The sequence below is a fragment of the Buteo buteo genome, chromosome 8, assembly GCF_964188355.1.
Source record: "Buteo buteo chromosome 8, bButBut1.hap1.1, whole genome shotgun sequence".
In the NCBI taxonomy this organism is placed as follows: Eukaryota; Metazoa; Chordata; class Aves; order Accipitriformes; family Accipitridae; genus Buteo; species Buteo buteo.
The window spans coordinates 45,531,442-45,553,735 of NC_134178.1; the positions used below are offsets into that span (position 1 = coordinate 45,531,442).

At 44.4% G+C, this 22,294-nt stretch overlaps 1 long non-coding RNA gene across 1 annotated transcript; it reads left to right on the forward strand.

The window, feature by feature from the left end:
* Positions 1-2,304: 2,304 nt before the first annotated feature.
* Positions 2,305-20,478, forward strand: LOC142034070 (uncharacterized). The gene is made up of 3 exons (XR_012651442.1): positions 2,305-2,370; positions 6,477-6,692; positions 20,331-20,478. It is a non-coding gene; the product is annotated as an uncharacterized LOC142034070 (long non-coding RNA).
* The last annotated feature ends 1,816 nt before the right edge of the window (positions 20,479-22,294 follow it).

Below are 22,294 nucleotides of genomic sequence, written 5' to 3' on the forward strand. Positions count from 1 at the left end.
ACCCCTTTTCCAGGAAATATAGCAAGTGTAGAAATGAGAGCATGGTTGCAGAGATGGATTCCCACTTTACACATGCGCTTTCTCCATCTCATTTAGAGCTTGGACTGAATAATCGTTATCACCACATGGTAGCTATCAGGGGCTAGCTGACACATTATAAAAGCCTAATGTAGCCAATGCACATTGGAGTCTTAGCCAGCACCTGAATTGTTTGCCAGAACACTTTTGAGATAGACTGTTCTTGTGGTATTTGTATCACTGGCAAGAAGCAGAAATAGAGGAAATCTGGAAAACATTTCTCAGGGAAAAAAAAAAATCTGTGAAGTGTTGTGGAGTCTAGAGGCAGATAGATGGTACTGAAATTCTGATTGCTTATTCAAATGGCTGTGGAGCTTGGGAGTCTTTTCGGCCCTCAGACCAGTATTTCACACTTTCTGATTGTGTTAGCAGTTGTAATCAGTTGGTTCTTTATTTTCTCTGCAGTTCTTTGGCCACTCATCTTGCCCAAAGCCTGCGCTTTGGCGTTGCTATACCTCTAAGGAAACAGGAGAATTTTGCATACTAAACTCAGCTGCTTGGAAATAAGGGGAAAAATATTTAGACTATTAATAAAAAATGTATTCTTCTATTTCATGTGACACTGGCCTTTCCTGTTCTCAGTGCTGTCCCCAAACTGCACGCAGCATCCTGAGGTCTTTAGGGAGCATTTGCTATCTGATTAGGCAGTTGCATATTAGGATGACAACTGGAACATAAACCAAAATAGCCATAAAGGAAGCAGAACAGTCCCTCTGGGAGAGATTTCCATTGCCATTCATACACGTCTTTCACACAGAGCTAATTGTGAGAAGTGCTATAACATGACTACTAGGGCCCTGTGATGGCAAATGGAGGAAAAAACTGACTCTACGTAAATACAGTTGGAATCTGTAGCACCCATTCACCAGAAAATTCTGATATTTCAAAATATTTTTCATCCTGATGAATGGATGACAAAATACGGTTTTCCACCACACCAGAAGTAGAGACATCCTGACTGACCTCTGCCTGACATTTCTTACTGAGATGAAGTTTTTCAACAGACCAAAACTGTAGCTGGTTTATGAAAAAAAACCGAACTGGAATGTTTCCACAGCAAGGGCCAGTTCAGCTTTTTTCCAAGTCCCCAGGAGGCGTGACAGACCTCCTGGGACCCTCTGTGTCCCCTGCATCCTTTGTGGCCAAGGATCTGAGTTGAGCTTCCTCTTGCTGTTGCTCTACCATGATTCTCCCAGGCTTTTTCATTTTGGTGAAATAATACTTGATTGATTTGAATTGCTTCTCTTACTTTTGGGAATATTTGCATTTTCTCCCCTGCCTGAGCAAAGAGAAACTCGCCAAACATCTCAAGCAAATTTTGTGGGAAAGCTGATGTAAAATCCCTTTAATCAGTAGTGTGGAAAGGAGTGTATTTATCCTGTAAAACCCTGTGGTCAGATAACTTTAAATGAGAAATATGAGCCTGGCACTCCTTCGAGTTGTGCTTGATAAAAAAGGGTTGAATATATTTTTGTCTTTTTTTTATTTAATTTTTACTCACTTCATTAGAACTTTACAGTAGAAAATTACATCTTTACACCTTTTGCCTGGAAAACCCAATGGACAACTGACAAATTAGTAAGACTGTGCCTTTACAAATATGCAAAGAACCTGAGTAAGTGGGAATGGAAGGAACTTCTAATCAGACTGCTAAAAATGCCATGTGGCAGAATATAAGGAGGAAAGAGGGAGGCAAAAGCATAAGTCCCAAGAGTAAGAGGATGCCAAGCAAGAATGGTGGTGCATCCAGGAGGGAAATATGTGTATTGTGCTAGAAGAGTGTCAAGTGCCCTGCTGAGAATTCCCACCACTCAGCCCCTCTTGATCCCACAGAGCACACACAGTTCGGCCACCGGGTATCCAGTGATTTTGAATGTTTTGTTGTCATCTCCCCGAAAAGCGATCCCTGAAGTCCCCAGCCTCTGTCCCAGGCTTGCGCAGCCACATTTATAGCAGAGTTCATGAGGAGTACTGGAGCAGACCCTCACCCCTTTACATGGGGATCTACCCATGGCTTCTTGTATCCATTTTAGGACTTTTTAATAATGTTGTGATCACAACTGCATTAGTCTGAGACCAATGTTTCTCACGGTTGCAGGGAGGCTGCTTCAGAATCAATCCTTTCTTCTTGTCTCAGATATTTGAATGGTCACTTCAGGTTTCTCTGTCCACTTCCACAGAGACCATCCCATACCTCGGGATCTTCCAGCTGCTATGAAGCCTGAACAGAACTGGATTTCCCAGCAGGGGACAGTTAACACCTCTGATTGGTAACAAAGCTGTACCTGTAAGGTAAGTAAAGAGTGAGAAGCTGATTGATTTTTGGAAGCAGTAATCTTGTTTGTCCCTTATTTTAAGCTGTGGTGGCAGCTGAAAGTCATCAGAATGGACCCACCTTGTTCTACAACATCCTTTTTTAGGATGTGAATTGAATGCCGTTGGTGGTGGGAGTTAGGCTCTTGGCTTGCAGGACAACTGTTTGTGTTACCAGGCCCGAAAAAAAAAAAGTTTCAGTGGTCAGGAAACCCTGGAGGGAAACAAGAGCTACCTGTGCCCTAAATGACTGTCTGCAAATGCCACACGGATCTCCTGCTGGGTGCTAAGTGACCACGGAAATGCACACCGTGGTCACACCAAGCGGGAGCTGAGAAGCTGAGGAGTGCTGTGCTGACACGGCCCTTACCCTGTGTGGCTGGAGGCATTCGACACCTACTCTTAAAGCTTTTGTTCCCAGCAGATCACCTTTCTGGGAGGTTGCTTTGTCACTGGCAAATATGAGGGGACGTGGTATCAAGGGGTAGGCCTCTGTTATCTTTTAATTCCCTGCAATGTGCGTAAGTCTGTTAGGTTATGGAAGTTAGTAGGAGAGTTGGTGTTCAGGTGGCAGTAGAAGAGCTGTCTGTTTTCAGATGAAGTGCTCTTAATGAGAGATTTTTTGGAGCTAGCTCTTCTCGGTGTTTCCTATCACCTCGTGACCTACCACTTCCCTTTTCCTCCCATTTAGTTTAATTTGAACATTAGTGTTTGCACCTTAACCTCCCAGTCTGCAGGGAGTGTGGAGAGGACATGCATCCGAGTAAAACGCCAGCAGTGGCTGATGCCATAAATCAGAGGGATTTTAGAATCTGATGACAAACCAAATTCCTGTCAGAAAAGAGCAGAGCTGACCCCTCCCAAACTGTCATCGAAGACGGGTCATAAAAATCACAGCTGTCACCAAAGCATGCCGGGCCTCTGGGGGACATGCCATCCTGGGGACTCATCTGCTGCCTCCACGGCCAAATTCCAAGCCCTCAGGCACATTCCACTTGACATTTTGTCACATCTCTTGCTGGTGCATCTGTTCAGGGGCATTAACTCTTCCTAAATCACTTTATCCTTTTTTTTTTCCTCAGAAAAAACAAGGCTATGGGAGATGTAGAAGTCCGAGCAGTGGTCTGTGGCACAAAACAGAGTCCAAATGTTTAAAAATTGGCAGCCTTCGGGGTAACTAATCCTGTAGGCCATATTGTTACAGTAATAGCATCAGAAATAAAACCTGTGTTCACATAAACTTCAATAAATTATTTTAACTCACATTCGTACACCCAAAATGATAGGAAATCTTCCCAGTTGCATCCCCTTGAGCTTTGGCCACAGGCAGAGATCTCTTTCCAAGGGAGACGGGTGAGTGTGAAGTCAGACCACGATGGCTATGGTTGACCTGAGATGACTGTACACTCGGTAGTGGCATGTAAAAGTAAAGACATTGAGGCCCCTTTCTCAAACCGGTTGATGGGGTCCAAGTTCTAAGATGCTTCCATGTGCATGAATTAAACGAATTTTTCTCTGTTCCTCCTGTGCATGAGATAATAACCGAACTGCGTGACATCAGTCCTAGAGCCAAAAAACTAGCAGTCCTTACAACTAGGATGGCATAAGTCTTATGACACAGGCATTAAAATTCACAATTACAACTTGTCCAGCAGGGATAGCAGCAGAGAGACTGTGCCTCCAGATATCAGAGGGGCTGTAATGTATTGAAGAGTCACTGTTGTTTCAGAATCACAAAATTTGAATGCATGTGGGCTAAAGGTGTAACTAGTTTCACTGTGGATGGGGAATGACAGACATCTGGCTGAGAACTTGGGGAATATTTGCTGGACTTCTCATGTTACTAGTGACAAAACTTCTAAGAGTTTCTAAAAATAATAGGTGTAATTTCTTTACAAGCAGTATCCTGCACCTGGGATGAAGTAGCTCACTACCAACTCTTGTGCTGGACAAGGATTTAATAACTAATGTACACGTCATTGATAACATCACCACCAGGGACAGCAAAAGTGTATTTGTCATGTGCAAACAGAATTGCATGAAACAGTAACTTAATTTTTATTTAAAACTCCAAAGGCCATTTCCCAATGCTTGTAAGTATTTCTGACTGGAAAATTTGGAAAAGCTCAGCTAAGCCTGGGAGTCCTTTGTGGATCCCCTACCAGATTAATGCTTGCAAGAAATCATTGTGTGCATGTGGAGAATGCTGTTTTGTTGGGTATGGATGGAAATATAGCTGAATGGAAATCACACTGGTTAAAAGACTATCTGAAAGTAGTGATTAAATAACAAGCTGTCAGATGAAAAAATGGAGAAAGAGAAAGTAGCAGGTGGTTAATATGATTTATAAATTTAAAATACATGGATGAGAAGTCAAAATAAAGCAGTTTTTAAAATAAAAGTGACCAGCAATGCTTTAAAGCAAAGATTTAAAAATACATTAGGAACAAGAAAAAAAAAAACCTTTCTCAGATACAGGTAGCTTTAACAGCAAAATTGAAAAGTCAGAAGTGTTCAGGCCACATTGTAATTCAGCTCTACAGACAAAATAAAGCAGGGGGGTGGGGTTTATTACATATGATACTATGGATGGAGTAAAAAGTTTGAGGTCTGTAGCAAAAAGGAAGGTGCAAGACGGAAGCTACTTAAATCAAAGTTTCTTGAAGTAGTGAAGGGAACTTCCTGAATCATACTCTTTTCACAAATCTCAGGAATCTGGGAAAATCTGGAAGTTTTGGAGGATTCTTACTTTTGTTCTGGGGGTTAACAAAGGATAGAGCCATGGGAAAATCTTGAGACTCACAAATGCCCATTCAGTTTCCAGCATGAGACCCCACAGTTTGGAAAGCAATGGTTCAAAGTCACATGCATCGAAGTTCTCAGTAAAATAACGATGTCCCTTTGCCCTCAGTATGCTGAAAAACCCCTTCAGTTCTGTACGACTCTAAATGAGCAACAGCTGAAAGCAAATACAGTTAATTAGGATTTCCTCTAGTTCCCTGCAGGTATCAGAAGGGAGGTTTTCTTTGGTGTTCAGCTGACCAGACATGTTCTGGTGAGTTTTCTGGGTTCGGGGGAAAAAAGTAATATTTATTTTCTTGCTTTGCTTTTTCCTGAGGCCTGAGAAATCACCTGAAGTCAAAGACAGCTCGGGCACAGGGCTTGTGGGAGGCTTGCGCCCTGCCTTGCCCTTGGCTTTGGTCAGGCTTTGGTCTTGGAACTTAATGTAAAAGTAGCTGGGCAACATGCGCGTCACAAGTCACTGATATACAGGAGGTCCCAGCAGACAGCCTGGTGGGCTCTTCTTTCCTGTGAAACTCTGAAAGTACTTTCAAGAGTAACTTGAGAAGGTTCTGAACAATTACTAAAATTAAACATTTTAAGGTCCACAAACCAGGTACATTTTACCAGAGAGCTTAAAAGAGACTCCCTGAAGAGCGCTCTGAGCTATTTCTGTTGATATTTCACATGTCCTGGAACACTGAGACAGTTCCAGATGACTGGAAAAAAAGCTAGTTGTTGTTCTTGTGTTCAAGAGGATAAATGGGATTGCTCAAGCAAACACAGGCACATTAGCCTGGCATCAATCCCAGGGAAAATTATAGAAAAACTCATAGGAGACATGAATGGTGAAGAATTAAAGGATACTGATGCAATTAAAGACCATTGGTGCAATAATATGGAGAGCAGATCCTGTTGGAAAAAATTAAGATCTCTTTTTAGAGAGTGATTACAATGTGACTGATAAAAGTATGTTTGCTGGCCAAAGCACTTGATTTTGTGCAATGACTTTCTGATGTAAGTGTCAGCTTATACAAATGTCTGGGTTGTGCTTGTTGGTGAAGAAACTTCCACTGAACCTTTTTTTTCCTTCTTCTTTTTTTTTTTTTTTTTTTTAAATGGGAGCTTGTTTTATATAGGATTTTTCCCATTTGGAGAATTGAAACCATATGTTTTGCTTTTCGTGTATATTGAAATATTTCAGTTTGCTAAATGGAAGCAAAGCTGTACTTGCCCATGATACTGCAAAGTCTCATCACAAATGTAGATGTAATATGCTTACGTATTTTCCTATTCCATCCTAGGGGTATGCTTTTCGGTGGGGTACGTCTCCATGAAATGTTCTTGTGTCCATCCTGGGCTGACCGCAGCTCTGTCTGAAATCCCACTCTTCGTGGGGAAATCATGAGGACTCTCAGCACTTCTGTGGACAATTTCAAGTTTATCAATCTACAACCAAATGATGCAGACTGTGGATTCGCTCAGCGCACCTCTGGAGTTAGAACAGCAAATCTAAAGAGGTAGGCAATAGCTTTGAAAGCTCCAGACCTCAGAAGTTGGAGCCTAAACCAACCAAATGGAAAGAAGAAAGACAGGGTTTACAAGGAATTTTCCCTGGTAACACCTTCTCTGCTAAGCCTTCTGCTGCAAAAGTCTCCTTTGAAAGCAGCTGGTTCAGGCGACCGATGCAAAAGTGAGACTACTTACGCTACTGCTGAGTTACAATAGCAGCGCGCAATGCTTCTAAGGCTCCGTAACATCTTCTTTGCTCGCACCCAGCTTCGTGCTGGCTCAGGCAGCCTCTACCCTGCGCTGCTCTGGAGGTCTCACCTCCGGCAGCACTTGCTGAGTGGTGGACGGGTCGGAGTACTACGGTCCCACAGAGCACAGTGGAAGGAGATCCGCGTAGGCACCCTTCTGCATTAGCCTGAAGTTTGGTCTCTAATCGCCTTATGTTTTGTTGCTTTCAAAGGGCAAAACAGAGCATAAGGGTCTTTGTTCCCATTCCTCTCCTTGTCGCCTCTATGGCTTCCTCGGTCTTCTCCCCGTGCTCAGCACCCCCCAGGGGTTCTTCCTTCCCTGTTCCCTAAGGATCCTCCTTCCCAGACTGTCCTACCCCTTTTTCTCTCTTCCTTTGGTCCCTTTCATTTTCTTTCCTAGCCACCCCTTGTCTCCAGCCTTCCTACCTCACAGACTCCCAGCTGGCAGCTTTCCACATTCCTCATCCTTGCTCCTGCTAGCCGCTGGGTTTTAACCTCTTGGAAGCAATCTCTTCTCTCCCATATCCTTTAACCCATTGCATCTGGAAGCTGGTGCTGACACAGCTGCGGCGGCAGAAGGGACTGCCAGCGAACTGCCCACTCCCATGGCTACCACTGCAGTTTCACAGCTGTTATTCTGCTTCCAGCTTCCAGGTTCAAGGGTGGGATTTTTAAATTTTTTGGGGTAGGATGGGGGTACTTTGCATTTTGCATCAATTGCCATTCATTAGTTTTTCCTGAACTGCTCCAATCCAAAAGGAAAGGAAATCATATGCAACTGTGTTGATCCTGGATTTGCCACTTTCATCCTTCAAAAGAAATTTAAGAAGTCGCACGCATGTGGCAATGAAGAACCATCACAGAAATGGATAGCATGTCACAGAGCAAACATTGACAGATATGCAGCAGATATCTGTCCCACTCCTCGCTTTTGCTCTCTCTCTCTTTCCCTCTTCATTCTTCTATCTCAACAGCCAGCCCTGTTTCTGCTTTCTTCCATCTGGCAGCTCTCAGAATAATCTCACCCACCTGTTAAATGAGAGAACGTCAAGTTAAATTTACAGCAGGGCCTGGAAACAGGATGCTACAGAAAAGTATTTTAATTAAAATCCTCTAATTGAATGCATGCTTCCTTGTGAAAAGGGAGCTGCCAAGAAGGGCCTGATGTCACCACCTCTACCCCCATTTGCCACGAAAGGAGAGCAATTGAAACCAGCTCTCAAGGTGGAAAGAGGAAAGGGCATTTCCAGGGAGTTTTCCAGGGTCACCCTTGCCGTGCTGTGAGATGGTTCACGGGAGGTTTGTCCTCCTTTTTTTTTTTATTTTGTTTACCAGAACCAGAGCTGAAGATGGTACAACAGCTCTGCTACTTCTGACCAGGCACTGTGCAGGGTAGCAACCTGCCACGTGTGTGTAAGGATGGGGCAATATCTGTGTGAAACCTGAACTCTGGATAGAAATCCGACAAATATAAAGCCCACCTCGTATGTGGAGATCGCCATCGCACAAACTCTCCTGGGAACGCTTCGCGCTCCGCTTTGCTAGGCAATCCAGTGGGATTTTAAGACCTGGTTTACTGCGGTTGCTGGAAGAGATGCATGAATGGAGAGCAACATTTTGATATGGAAAGGAAGATGGAAAGACGCAGCAAGAGACAAACGTCTGGGGTTCCCATTTGGAGGCTCTGGATGACCACATCTGGCGCCTGTGGCTGGGGCAGTGGAACCCCTTCGGGACGCACCGTCAGCCTGAGATCTGCTGCAGAACATTAAATGCAGCATTAATACGTTAAACTGCAATTGTCCGGTAACTGCACAGAGAGAGGAATAACAGACTGGGTATGTTCAAACAAACAAGAGCAGGAGCCAGGAGGAAGTATTTGGGGAGAAGGGGGAATTAGCAAGTGCTGTAGAACTGCGTCACTGCAATGTAACTCTAACTCTTCTAAATACTATGCAAATCCATCGACACGATACACTTCCTGTAAGCATGAAACCCCTGACTTTTATTTCCTTGTTAGACAGTAGTTAACTGTTAAGAAAAGAGAGTTACAGAGAATAAAATGCACAGTACATGCCTCTATCTAAAGACATAGTAATACTACTAACAATTCATGACATTCTGCAATATTTACAGGTTCTTCCATTAAGTTGCCCACAGCACGTGGAGGGGAAGTTTGGCACCACCACATGCCTGCGCCTCCAGGCTGGTAAAGGTCATTTCCCAAGAGCCTCAGGTCACAGAGGAGAAAAGTTCCCGGCGCCCTCAGGTGTTTGCCAGCCCTCCTTCCTTGACAACAGAGAATCCTTTCATAAAACACATTCATTTTATGTTTCGATATTTTTATGCTTCATTGGCCTATTTAGAAATTGGAAAATCTTACATCCCCTCTTGAGAAATCTGGCAGGCATGTTTGGCTCATGCTGGGAAAGCAAAACCACTGGCAAACCCTCCAGCCTTTGCTAAAATTTAAATCGGACAGTCCAAGCCCTAAAGGCATTTTGAACACCCTTTGGGAATGCTGGGGACTCAAGCATAAAAGAATTAAGACCGAGGGAAGGGTGCATTTTTTTTCCACAGCAAATTCTGGGGTGCAAGGGTGACTTCCAGACCAACGGTACAGCTCCCCAGAATAGTATGTAGGTCAGGTTTTTAGGGTAACGGAGAATAGAGAAGCCAAGACTTTTGTCCTTTCAGCTTTTTGAGTCTCACCTACATCCTTCTCAAACGGAGAGTAAGCCTAGCAGCAGCTCTGAGAAAGTGTGGTTGAGCGCAGTCACAGTTTGCACACCAGGAGCAGTATTTGCCTATTCTTCAGCAATTCATGTCACCAAATGTGCTCTGGAAAATGCTCAAGCATTGCTTTGGTGGTGAGGAGCACAGCTGGTGGACCAGCAGTGCAGGGCCAGTGCTGCAGATGTAGGGAGGCCGAGAGCAGGGACAGGGGTTGGAGAGAAGCTCTTAGGATGGCTTGGGAGAGAACTGCTGACAGTAAAGATTACTCTGCCAGGCAGAGCTCAAAGTGAATATTTGTATACACACAACATCTTATGCAACCCAAGATAAGGGAAATGTCCCATAGATGCTTACCACTTCTTTTAAAGAAACACCTGGTGAAGATGCTCCACTGTACGAAGAACAATTCTAGTGTTGAACTAGTGCACAAAAATGGAGAAATGCCCTTGAGAGACTGAAAGTTTCTGTAACAATGCTTTATAGCTGCATTAACCACAGTGCACTATAAAAGGTATTAAATGAGCATGGAAGTAGGGTTCAGCTCCTCAGCTGATGAAACATTTCTATAGTTTGCAAAATTTGCATTTTTGCTTCCTGCTAAAACATCTCAGGACTTTGCAGGCATACAATGAAATATTAAGATTCTGCCTAAAATCCTCTAAGTAATCTACAGCACCACGAGTGTTCAGCCATTCGCTTAATTTGGACCAGATGAATCTCATGAGTCATTTTCAAGCAATCAGAAGGTAACAGTTCAAGAGCAAGAGACAGCAAAATATAGCTAGTGCTGTACTACAAGCCTTGCACAGTATACGCACAGAGTGCCAGGAATATCCAGTCCTGCCCAGTTGTTATCAGGCTGTTAAGCTGATATATAAAAGACAGTGAGAAGTGTTGTCACTTCCAGCGGGGATCAACAAGGCTGACTGAGCTCCAGAGCAGTGACTATAAGTAGGAGAGGCAGTGCCTTTTTAAAGGAAGTTTAAAAAACAGAATAGAAGATAGGAAAGAAAGAAAGAAAGAAAGAAAGAAAGAAAGAAAGAAAGAAAGAAAGAAAGAAAGAAAGAAAGAAAGAAAGAAAGAAAGAAAGAAAGAAAGAGAAGGAAGTAAAGAAAGAAGGAAAGAAGGAAAGAAGGAGAAGGAAGGAAGGAAGGAAAGAAGGAACGAAGGAAGGAACGAAGAAAGGAAAGAAAAAGCAGAGGTTCAAAGACAGCAAGGCTGAAAGGAACTTCCCTGCAACCATTTAGTCTTTCCCTAATGCCCATGGTAGGGAAAAGCTAAGTGTGAGTAGTCACAGCGACTGTGTAAGACCTGTTTCGATGAAGCAAACACTCGCCTGGTTCAAGCAGTGCCCAGCTGAGGAACTGTCTGCAAGGGGAGGCGCGTTAGGTCGACGGAGGGTTGTTTTGGGTCCCCTGTTAAAGCTCAGCCCCGTGCTGCGGTTGATCTAGAAAAGCGGGGCGATGGCAATGAAAGGGCTTCCAGTCGGTAGATGCTTGCAAGAGACAAACCCTGCCAGCACGCGGTGATGCTATCTGGCCGCCTTCTTGTGGCTTTTGGCAGCCTCAGTAATTGCAGCCAGCGTCTGAGAAAGTCGTGGTGACTGAGCTCGCCGTTCACTGCTCGAAGCTGTCACTCCAAGTTGGGTGTGAGGCCAAGCTGTGTGGCCAGGGGCCTGTGTGGGTGTGAGAAGCTGGCCCTGTCTTTTGTCAGCCTACGGCTGCTCTTTGGGGACACAGCTTCAATTTTTAACGCTGCCAGCCTGGTATGTCTCACCGCTCCAGTGACCGTTTTTAAGGAAAATGTTAATCACATGTATTAGTTACAAAGAAAAGACCATAAAGTCCAAACCGCTCAGGTTAGTAGCATTGTTACTGGCACACTCTGGAGCTTAAGGCACGTCTGAGTCATTACCATCAACTAAATGAGTGTAATATTTTCAGTGAGGAAACGTTGCATTTTGCAGATGTTAAGGCTTTTAGTGGAAGAAGCCATCTAGCATGAGGGCATCTCTGGGGATACCACATTGACACGTATGAACTGCAAACCAGAGATACGGGTGCTCCAGAAGACCCTGGTGAGGCGCTGGAAGTCACCCCCGTTGTGAACAATCTGTGTGACACCGCTGAAGGGCTTGTTTGGCGATGAAAGTTTCCAGGCTGCTTCCAGCTGCATACCTAGAAGGTATCAAAGTGCTTGAACATTTTGGGGTGGTTGAGGTCTGGAGAGCGCACCAGCGCTTTCCATTGCTCAGCAGTTGCTTACTCTTCTCCCAGAAGTGGGTGCAAGCTCCAGAGGAGTGTCCTGGACCCATCATTCTCACCCTGCATCTGGAGCCACCCTTCCTTCTGCCTGTCCAGGACCACATCCCAGAGGGACCAGTTTTGGAAACCTGATAATCTAAGGGGGAACCCAAGGTGTTGTTCAGAGGAAAGGTTTGACTCTTTCCCTAGCAAAAGAAACACAGAGCTGTAACGAAAGCCTACCTGTGCTGGAAATTCTGTCACACATACCGTAAATTCCCAACCTCTCCAAGGGTCTTCCTTTGCCTTTCTCACAATTTTCCTCACTGCTGTACTCCCCTCCTCTCCTCTGCGGCCCTCCGCCGTTCACATCCTCACTCTGAACCACTCTGCCCTCTCTTCTTGCTATGCCCCACATTTCTCCGTGCTCCCTCAAGCTCACCCGTGTCACCTACGTTGCTTTTGGTCTCTTCCCTCCTGCACCCTGGACTCTCCTGCGTGTCCCCAAGCTGTGACCTTAGGTAATTACAGCTCCCCATGTGCTCTCCCTCCCTGGCCCTGCTCCCCAGGCTCTCCCTGATTCCCTGTCTGGCTTTCTAAGAAGTTGCCCCTTCCCTCTGCCTTTCTAGGTTCATTCTCTTCTAGCTGTAAGGCACCTGCCAGCCTCTTAGAGGCTTCCATTTCCAGGAGTATCCAGCCGGTGGAAGACTATTGACGTTTTGGCTGAGGACTGGCTCAATCCAAAGTTACTGGGAGCAACTGCTCTGTTGGTCAAGAGTCTGATAGAGAATGTTGGAAGATGGAGCTGGTTTGGATACTGTTGATTTGTGTCAGCAGATCCTGAGGGAAAAAAATCGCTATCGGATAATTCAAGACTCATTAGACATGGTCCTTTCTCTTGTTCTTTTCTTGGGATCCCTGCTCTCTCCTGAAGGTTGTTCAGCCTTTCCTCTGTCCTAGATGACTTTTGCTTTTCTTTTTTCTTACCACTTTTTCCTCCCTGGTGTTCAGGTTATAATGAGGGATACATTAATTAAATTGAAAATAAATGAAAAATATTGAGTCTCAAAAAACACCCTCAAGACAATGTCCAATCACAAGTATAGAAAAAGCTGATCTTGAAGTGACTGTACAAATCACAGAGAAAGACTCAAACCCAAACTGTATGTGAAACTGCAAATGGGGTGGAGAGGGAAGCAAAAGGAAAATGCATGACAAATCCACATGAAGTGTCCCAGACAGCTTTTGTCTGCACAGAAATGGTTTTATGGGATTCACTGTGGAAAAAAAGGAACAAAAAAATTAAGCAGTTGGGTTCAAAAGATCAAGTTGCATTTTCATTGATCTCAGACTTGTAAGAGCTGCCCCATCAATCACAGTTGCTTAAAAATTCCTATTAATGGCCTCAAGTGCTGGGGCCGCCCATATGGTTCATCTTTGTAACATTTGGGCATCTCACTGGGAGCAGTGTGAGATCTGTCAGTGTCAGAGCCAGACACTCTGCGCTCATCCCTCCATTCCCAAAAGTGGTGCTTGCAAGCAGGAGTGAAGTTAAACTTGCTGAGCGGAGGTCGGCCGCATCCTGCGTGTGCAGGGACCCTCTCCTGCTTCTCCTCCTTTGTACACACACACACACATACACGCATAATTCCATTGCCATCAAGCTGTTTACAAGCAACAATGCTGAATTTCAGTGCACATTCACTATTTCACGCATTTTCGTCTAGTCTCCTCTTTCTCGAATGCTTATGCATCAAATTTTTGAGGGGACAAGAAAGGTTGCCTGCATTTTCTGGACATCTTTTTCTTGCCGGTTCTACAAAGTTTCTCTCTTCGTAGCTTCAAGAAGCCACTCCGATTATTTTCTCTTGGCCAGTTTGTGCTTGCAGGAGCAAGAACACTTTTTCTGGTGGCTGCCTCAGGATCCCGGCATAATGCCATGGTCTGTGAGATGAGAAATGGTGACCTCATGAATAGGGAGATGGAAAAGAGGGGGCGAGACTGAATTTTTGGTTTTCTACATTTAAATCCCATCAGGCTTTGTGTTTTCATTTCAAATTCTTTCCAAAATACTGTATCTATTTTCCTCCAAGCTACTATGACCGAAATGACTTTACGCTTTGCCTCCACTGATTATTTTTCTAAATAGAAAGAAATTATTTGTCTTCAAAAGGACTTAAAACTCATTTAACAAAAAGCACCCAGAAATAAAGAAAAAAAAATGGGAAGATGCAAGTGCTGTAGAAACAGGCAAGTCCCCAAAAAATTAAAGTTCCTTACACATGGCCAAGTTAAATAAGACCTGGAGAGACACATGGTTCTCCCCCCAGCACCCCTGAACTCTGGGGTGTGGGCTCATGAAATGCCTGGGAGGCAAAGTTGGCCCCCATTGTGTCTTGTTTAATTTGGCTGCTTGAAGTACTCACTTTTTTTGTAATTTGGCTCTTCCTACAGCTCTCACACCTTCCTTTAATGTAAATGTCCTTTACATTTTCAACATGCCTTTTCCCCAGCTCTCCATACCATGTTATTTGGACAACTCTCTCTTTTTCTCTGTGCACCTACACAAGCCTGCTGGCACAGGGCTGTGTTTATCCGCACACCGAGGGAGAGTAAAACCAAACTGAGGAGCACCGTTGGCACAAGTACTGTCTTTCCGGGGGTGCCCTTTTCAGCTCTGCATGGTGGTAAGGAGCCGGCAATTGTGCCCCGGAGATTTCTGCTGGCCAGCAGCAGGACTGCTCTGGAGCAGCATGCTATGGTCCAGTTTTCCCACCTGTGCAACCCGCAGCCTTTGCAGCCTCAGCTGGAAATGTTCACCACCGCCTTGCCGCGGGTCGATGATAAAATACTAAGCCCGGTCCCACTAAGCCTGCATGTCTGGGTGATGTTGTAACAGTGACGTGAGAAATATCGCTCAGACTACCGATGCTCGGTGGTGTCAGTCATCACACAGCATGCTCTTCCTCCCACCTGACCTAAATTTTGAAAGTATAAATCGAGCAACATTACCTTTAATACAGTACCAAACTGGCAAAGATTGGGAAATTGTCATCGCTTCTACCAGTGATTAGTTTTGCAATAAATGGAGCAGAGACTGGTGTAGGGAATGCGTGGCCAATGGCAAGTCTTTTGTTTAGTTTACTGTCTGTAAAATGGGGCTACCCCGCCTTGACCAGCAAGGGAGGTACAGGGATTACATAGTTACTCTCCATCTGCCTTGGCCATGGAAAGCAGAGGATAAATTTTCAAGTACTATCACAAAGAGGAGGTTGTAGGTATTTTTCTGGCTATATAAAGCAGCAAAAGGTCTCTTAAAAATTAATCAACATAAAATAGAACTTAATGTAAAAATCTGAAATTATGTTTTGTTGCTGTATGAAAGTCTTTATTTACACATAAATGCCCAACAAGATTGCTGAAAAGCAGTCAACTCATTCTCACACTGAAGGAGATTAGCCTCCACCTTTAGCATTAGAAATGTGTTCACCCTAAAGTATGTACCTGCCTGAAGGGGCAAGGCCCGAAGTGAGTGAGAAAAATGCAGAAACGGAAGAAATGCCAGCTCTTGAGACCAGACCAGAAGGTTGTGGGACCGCATCCATCCATGTCACTGCAGAGTCTCTTTCAGGGGTTGCTGGGTCAGAGGACACCGTGCCTGTGTCTGGGGACAACATCGAGGACAGCACTTACATTCTTTCCTCTGTACACCACCGAAATAGTCCTAGAAGAGAGGCTCCAGCTGCAACACCTCTTCAGGGATTGAACACCAGCAGCCAATAACATTTTTCTTTCTGTTATTGCTGTGGAAAAAAAAAAAAAAAAAATCTCGAGAAGGAAATCTGAAAAAGTGCAGTGAGAAGCCAGTGAAACTGAGAAATGGAAATGGATGGCTGGACACTTTGGGATTGTTACAGGCAGCTCTGGTTCAGTGAGATTTGCTGGGCTGCTGCTTTGCTGGCCTGGGAGATACATTAGAAGATGATATTTAGAAATCATAAATAATCTCATTATATTGCAGCTGTTAGCATTCTGGGAAACATGGATAAGTAGTGGAGAACTGAATTAAAGAACACCCCAGTGGCACAATTGTGGCAACAGCTGAAGGGAGTAAAAAAACCATAGATATTATGGATGGATGAACCTAGAGAATTTTTTAGGTTTGGATTCAAGCTCAATTGATTTTGTGAACTCCCTGCTTGCCTTGTAGGGGCAACTCATGGATGCTGTATGTTGCTCCTTCTGCTGTAGAACTGTTGGACTTCTTAGAAATGGAAAATAGCATTAGCACTGGGCATCTAGTTCACAGGCCACCCAGGACTGCTCCTGCAGGACTTTCCCAAGCTTTAGAGCTGTGACTGTTCCAGAGCTAAATTCAGCCTGTCAAGCTACTTTACTTGGTATTCCCCTTGAATTTCCCTTTTCTTGCTGTATCGTCTCTTCACAACTTGTTGTATATGACAAAAAGTAAATCATTGCGAAACTCAGTGTCAAGGGGTGTCAAACTGCCCTGAACACATTGAATTGTATATGGCTATGGCTGCCTTTCATAGATATTGTTCATTGATGCCAGTACAATGAACACTGAATAGTCTACCAGCTTAGGCCTGAAAGAGATGGACACCAGCAGATCCCGTCACATCATCATGGCTCATACACTCACAAGGTGAATATGACCTGGATATGAGGAAGGAGAAGGCAAAGAACTAAGGCCATATGACAGCTAAGCCTTGCTTCCTCTCTCTGCCCCTCTCGCTTTTTACGATTTATAAGCCACAGTTGACAGCTTGAACTATGGTCACGGTAGACAGATGTTTCCAGCCCTACATTTCTCCTCTGCCATTACACAACCTCCGCACCATGTCCTGTGTGGTGGAAAGCACAGACCCCAGAATTATTTAGTTTTCCAATTTGGATTTGTGCATGAGTAGACCTGAGACAGGAGCCATGGTCTTCATTTATCAACAGAGACCAAGTATGATAAATCAAGAATCACTATTAAACAGGTTTTTAACTCTAGAAGTTCTTTGAATTACACTGTTTACTTCCCAAATCGCGGCAGTGATGGAAAACGCTTCCCAAGTAAGTCTCCTGTTACAGGGACCAACAGCTGAGATAACTCCTAACACTTCATGGTGTTTGTGCCACCCTAAATAAAGAAAGAACAATTAGGCATAGCATAAAACCATTTATGTCTGTGTATAGATAACATAACCAATTTTATGTGCTTTTAATTGTGAATGTTTAGTGATTAGTTGCCCGATACATTTAGTAGCTATAAACAGTGTATACAATAGTGTATACAGTGTAAACAACAAATTTAATACAGCACATTTTATGTTTAAGGAGTGAATAAGTTTCCTTTCAAAGGCTGATTTTTTTGTTGACATGTTCTTTATCTTTGTGGTCAGAAGCTAGAACATCACAAGCTCCTTCAGACAAGTTCAAATTCTCCATTCAAGGAGGGCAGTTTATTATTCGTTATCCAAGAGTATCTGAGCTATTCACAGAACATCTTTACAGACTCTATGTTGTTCCTTTTACTACGTGTGCTGGCCGGTTCTTTCTTATTTTGGGTATGTGCACTTTATTTTTCATTTTTATGTAGGTTTCTTCAGGGTAGCTCAACCTCCTTTTACATAATATCTTATTCTTTTTACTTTTTTTCCCTCCATTCACCAAAGTTTTTGTGTTGGTTTCCTCTGGTCTTCTGTAAAACTTCACTTTGTAATGTTCACAGAGTTAGGAGTTGGAGTATTTTATGGGTAATACTACAGCTGTAGGAATTCAGGTAAAAAAATGCAAGACTGTATAGAATTGGAATTGATTTTTATTTAGTTTTCTAAAAAAAAAAAAAATTGACACTGCCAATGCACACATGGCACGCACAAGCTCCAAAATATATGTCTCCAAGTATTCTGGGCAGATAACTTGTATGCAAGGAGTGATTGCCATTGAACCTTCACTTCATCTTCTGGCTTTCTTTTCACTGGTGATAATGCATTGGGTTTTGGACGGGTCTTTTATATGTTTCAGGAGTCACAGGTATTGATCTTTCACCTTGGAATCTTGGTTAATCGCCCATTGTAAATCTTGGATGACATTGCTGCGCATTGTTTTCTCCTTCCTCATTTTGGGTAGCTTGCTAGTAAAGCTTGGCTTCTTGTTGGGGTTACAGTAAGAGAAACGGCACATACAGCGTGCTGTCATCTTGCTGCCATTCTCCCATAACTGGATTGCAGGTTTTCTGCTGTTGAGTCATCTGTGCTGTGATTCTGGTGAAAGCAAAACAGCCCTCAGTGTTTACCAGCTTCACTGCTGTTGATCATGTCCCTGGCTATCAGTACAGGCCGTTCTTTGAATCCTTGCTCTCATGTTCCTCTAGTTTTTACACACACAGCTGCATTCATACTTTTTTCTAACTAATCTTAATATTTCTGTAGACAGACCTTTGCAGAGCAACATAATATAAACCATAGAGTACAGCATGGGCCCTGGTTCGGATGGTTGGCATGCTGTACTTACATTTATGCTGGGTTAATTGGACTGCAGTTTGTTCCAGCTTTACTGGGAGAGGCAGATGCAGGTAATTACAGCACATCTCCAATCACCACATTATCTATTTGATATAACAAACTGACTGCAGTTTTCCTTTATGCCTGTTCCTGGGCCAGCTACACCAGCTTAAAACACAACTGTATTAATGTGGGATTACGTGACTGCACGCTAAGGGAAATGTTATAAACCAGCTCAGGTAGGAGAGGGACTCGAGGCCGCGTCACCCCTGGTGCCACCCCCTGATTCTTACAAACGAAGCATTGGGAAGGCGGTGGGTGCCGCGGCACGTCCCCGGGGCTGTCATCTGTGTAGTCCGGAGGGAAAAGCCCTTCCCAGGCGCAGGCACCTTTGCTGAGAATGCCGACGGGCAGCCGGTCTTTTTGGCTGAAGCAGTGCCACCCTCCCCATCACCCCGAGAGAACGGCTGATGCTCTCTGCTCACAGCCCCGCTCGGGCCAACTCTGCGTCTCTGCCGTACGGCTGCATCCAGTCAGCTGGAAAATGGTGCCCTGAGGTGTGTACGGTGCTGGATGCTCCAGGGGAGACTTGGCCTAGCAGAGCCTGGGACTGCTTCCGAAAGCATCCGAGAAGAGCCCACAGAAGTCAGCCTATCTCAGCAGAGAAGGGCATTATCCAGCTGAATGTCAGAGCTTCCAAAATGCTCAACAAATTTAGAACATTACTGGAATAAGAACAGCATCTGTAGGAACTTCAACCGGTGTAAAATTATACAGGCTCCTAATCCTTCTCTCCCACAGCATGCGATGAGTTCCACATTGAGTCAGAAAAACAGAGGAGCTCCGTGCTCCGCAGACAGACTGTTGCACAATTAACCCTACCCTAGAGGTTTATTGCTTCTCCCCGAATCTGCCGGTGCTGACCACCATCCAGCGCAGAAGCCACGCTCATCACTGGGCTGTCGTGACACATGAAATGCTCTTCTCCAGTCTAGTCCTCCCTTCAGGCAGGCTAAAATTATTGGGGATTTTTGTTGTAAAAAGGAGCTAATATTTAAAGACGTGTGCTCCATACACTGCTCCTGCCATTTGTCGTCATGTTACTCCTCTGGGGTGATAAGCAACAGTTACTGAGAGAAAAACAACCCTTGAAAAGAGTTCCAGGGCTTTTAACTGTATTCTATACAGTTTCCTAGATAGCAATTACAGACAAATGAGAAGGAGCAGTCAGAAAACGGAGCGAGCCGCTTTTCCAGCAGAATTTTTGTGGGTCGGCAAGAGGCTGCACAAACCCCTCCCAGCCGACCAAGAGACAAGATCACAGAAATGGTCCCATCGGTGGACTCCAAAGGCTGGGTTACAGACCTGGCCAAAACGCCTGCTCCTGCAGGCTGCTTCTCTAAAGAAGAAAAAGTGCTGAAGGAGTCAGACGTTCCTTGGACAGGAAAACTGGCTTATTTATAGCAAATTATCCCTCAGCCACACCAGCACCCTCCTCACAAAGTTCTGCCACTGCTTTTAGAGCTGCGTTTCTAGTGCATCCACAGCATGTAATTGAAACATTCAGGCGTTCCTCAGCCCAGTCCTTCGGTGCACTTTCATGTTGTTGTTTTGTTTAGAACGATGCCCAACAAGCAACATCCATCAAAACTCATCTGACAGTGTTAGTCTAACATGGGATGTGTGCTCGGGGTCAATGTGCCTAGCTGTGGTGGGGAAAAAAAATCTGAAAACTTCTTTTTTTTTTAACGGCAAATGACTGTCAGCCCTCACCAACATCAGTAAAGCTTCACCCAGTATGCAATAAATCAGCCACACTAGCAGATCATCTGCTGTAATTTTTGTATATTTAACATAATGTCACAGGCTGTGTACCTTAGTTTGTATTTATGTTTCTGCCCCAGGTATTTTGCTACACTATGTCGCACTGGAGTGCAACGTCCTGGTATTGCTGAGCTGCACTGACTGTGGTCACGATAATATTTATGTCCTATGCCTGTCAGTGTGTTAAGGAATGAAGCTAAATAAACTTTGCAAAGCTGACAAACCTGCTCTGATTATTTTCGCCCCTTCCCTTCCATTTGTGTAACAAGTCGCCAGGTTTGCATTTGGAAGAGCCTGTGCTGCAAGATGAGGGATCTCCTATCATCGAGATTTCCACTACCCTTTCTGGCATTTGGATCAGGCTTTTAAAAAAAGGTACTTCTTCAAAGAGGTATGTGATATTTCACCTTTTAAATTTGCAGCATCTAACTGGGAGGTAACAGAGCTTCCTCTGCTCCTGGACTGGAAGCCAGAAGGCTGCACGGGCTAAGAGAAAATGGGTGAGCCCAGCAGTGATGGAGTAAAGACCCCCTGGTTTCCGCAGCTCTTAGTAGATCCTCTGGTGTCTAATAACATGCATGTGCCAGATGAAATTTGGTGGAGGGAGCTTGCATGCAGGATACTTGTTCCTTGTGTGACTTCTTTGAATGAGGAGATGTCACGCAGTGGCCTTCCCTGCACAGGGAAAATGAAGAAGGGCCCCGTCCTCCTCCCCTGTATCTTGTAAAGAAACACACGAGAACTTACATCTTTGTGACTGTGACCACACTATCAAAGTTGCTTAAAGTTGGCCAAGGGGTTTGAATGTTCGTGGTGAAGTGGGGAAGGAAGGAAGGGGAGAGGAACCGCACAACTGCCGCCTCTGCCCCCCCACGCACACGTGCTTTGCAAATGAGCAATCAAAGGGCTCCTGGATGAGAGCGTGACCATGCCAGGAGGGCTCTCAAGGTTAGGGCAGTCACCCAAGGAAAGGGAGACTTCCCGGGGTGGCCGCTGTGTGTACTGGCAACCTGGGCCACCCAAGAGCCAAGCTGGTCCCAGGTGGATCTCCCAGACTGGCCCCGGTGCATCTCGCCCATTGCCCATTGCCATCACCTCTTCTGTGGGAAGCCTCAGCAAAAAGTGACAAATGGCTCGGAGCCTCGTGTCCCTACGGGGGTGGCAGGGGGAAAAGAGCCACTGCGGTACGCAAGATACCTCTGTCATACCTGGGTCCACTTCAAATTCAAGGCTCACCTCGTGTTTCTGGGGGCATGTCAAGGCCTTAAGCAGGTTGTCTGCTCAGGGGAGTGTCATCCTGGAAGGATTTCACCCATGCACCTAACTGAACACTAAAGTAAATCATTTTAACGTGCTTTAGCCTGTTATTTTTTATACTGCCCTCCAAACACTGCTCTATTTTTGCTTTGCACAGTGACAACGTAGGAAAAAGTTTACTATTTTTTCCCCATTTCACTGTTAGTTTGGTTTTAATCCTCATAGACTGGCAGTGTGACTTCCACACCGAGTCGTATTTGTGTACTTACAACTTTACATCTTGGGACGGGGAAGCCTTTCGCAGGTTTTTTCCTGTTGTTTTTCAGTCTTGATGCTGAATATTCTGATCCTGAATCAACAAAACACTTAAACATATGCTAAGATGAAGGAATAACTATCTAGCTAACTAAACTCTCTCATTTTATATATGTGCCACAAAAGACCTAAATAAATAGGTCTATAAATAAGGTCAATAAATGCTCAACCTAAGGTCAATAAATTTCATACTGAAGGCAATTGGATGGAGTAATGTTATCTCAGTATGTTGAAGAGCTTGGTTGGATCAGGGACAGGGTGCTCAATGCCTTGAAGGATGACATTGCTGAAGAGTCTGGGTGACAATTTCAAAGCTCTTCCCCACAGATTCCTACTAAAATGCATGGAAACTGGGATTCCATTTCTTCACACTAATATTGAAGGTTGTGCCCTACATCTGTCTTTTGCTTTCTTCAAGATTAGAAACGTGTATTTTGATATAGAGAATGATTTTGATTTTGTTGAATCACAT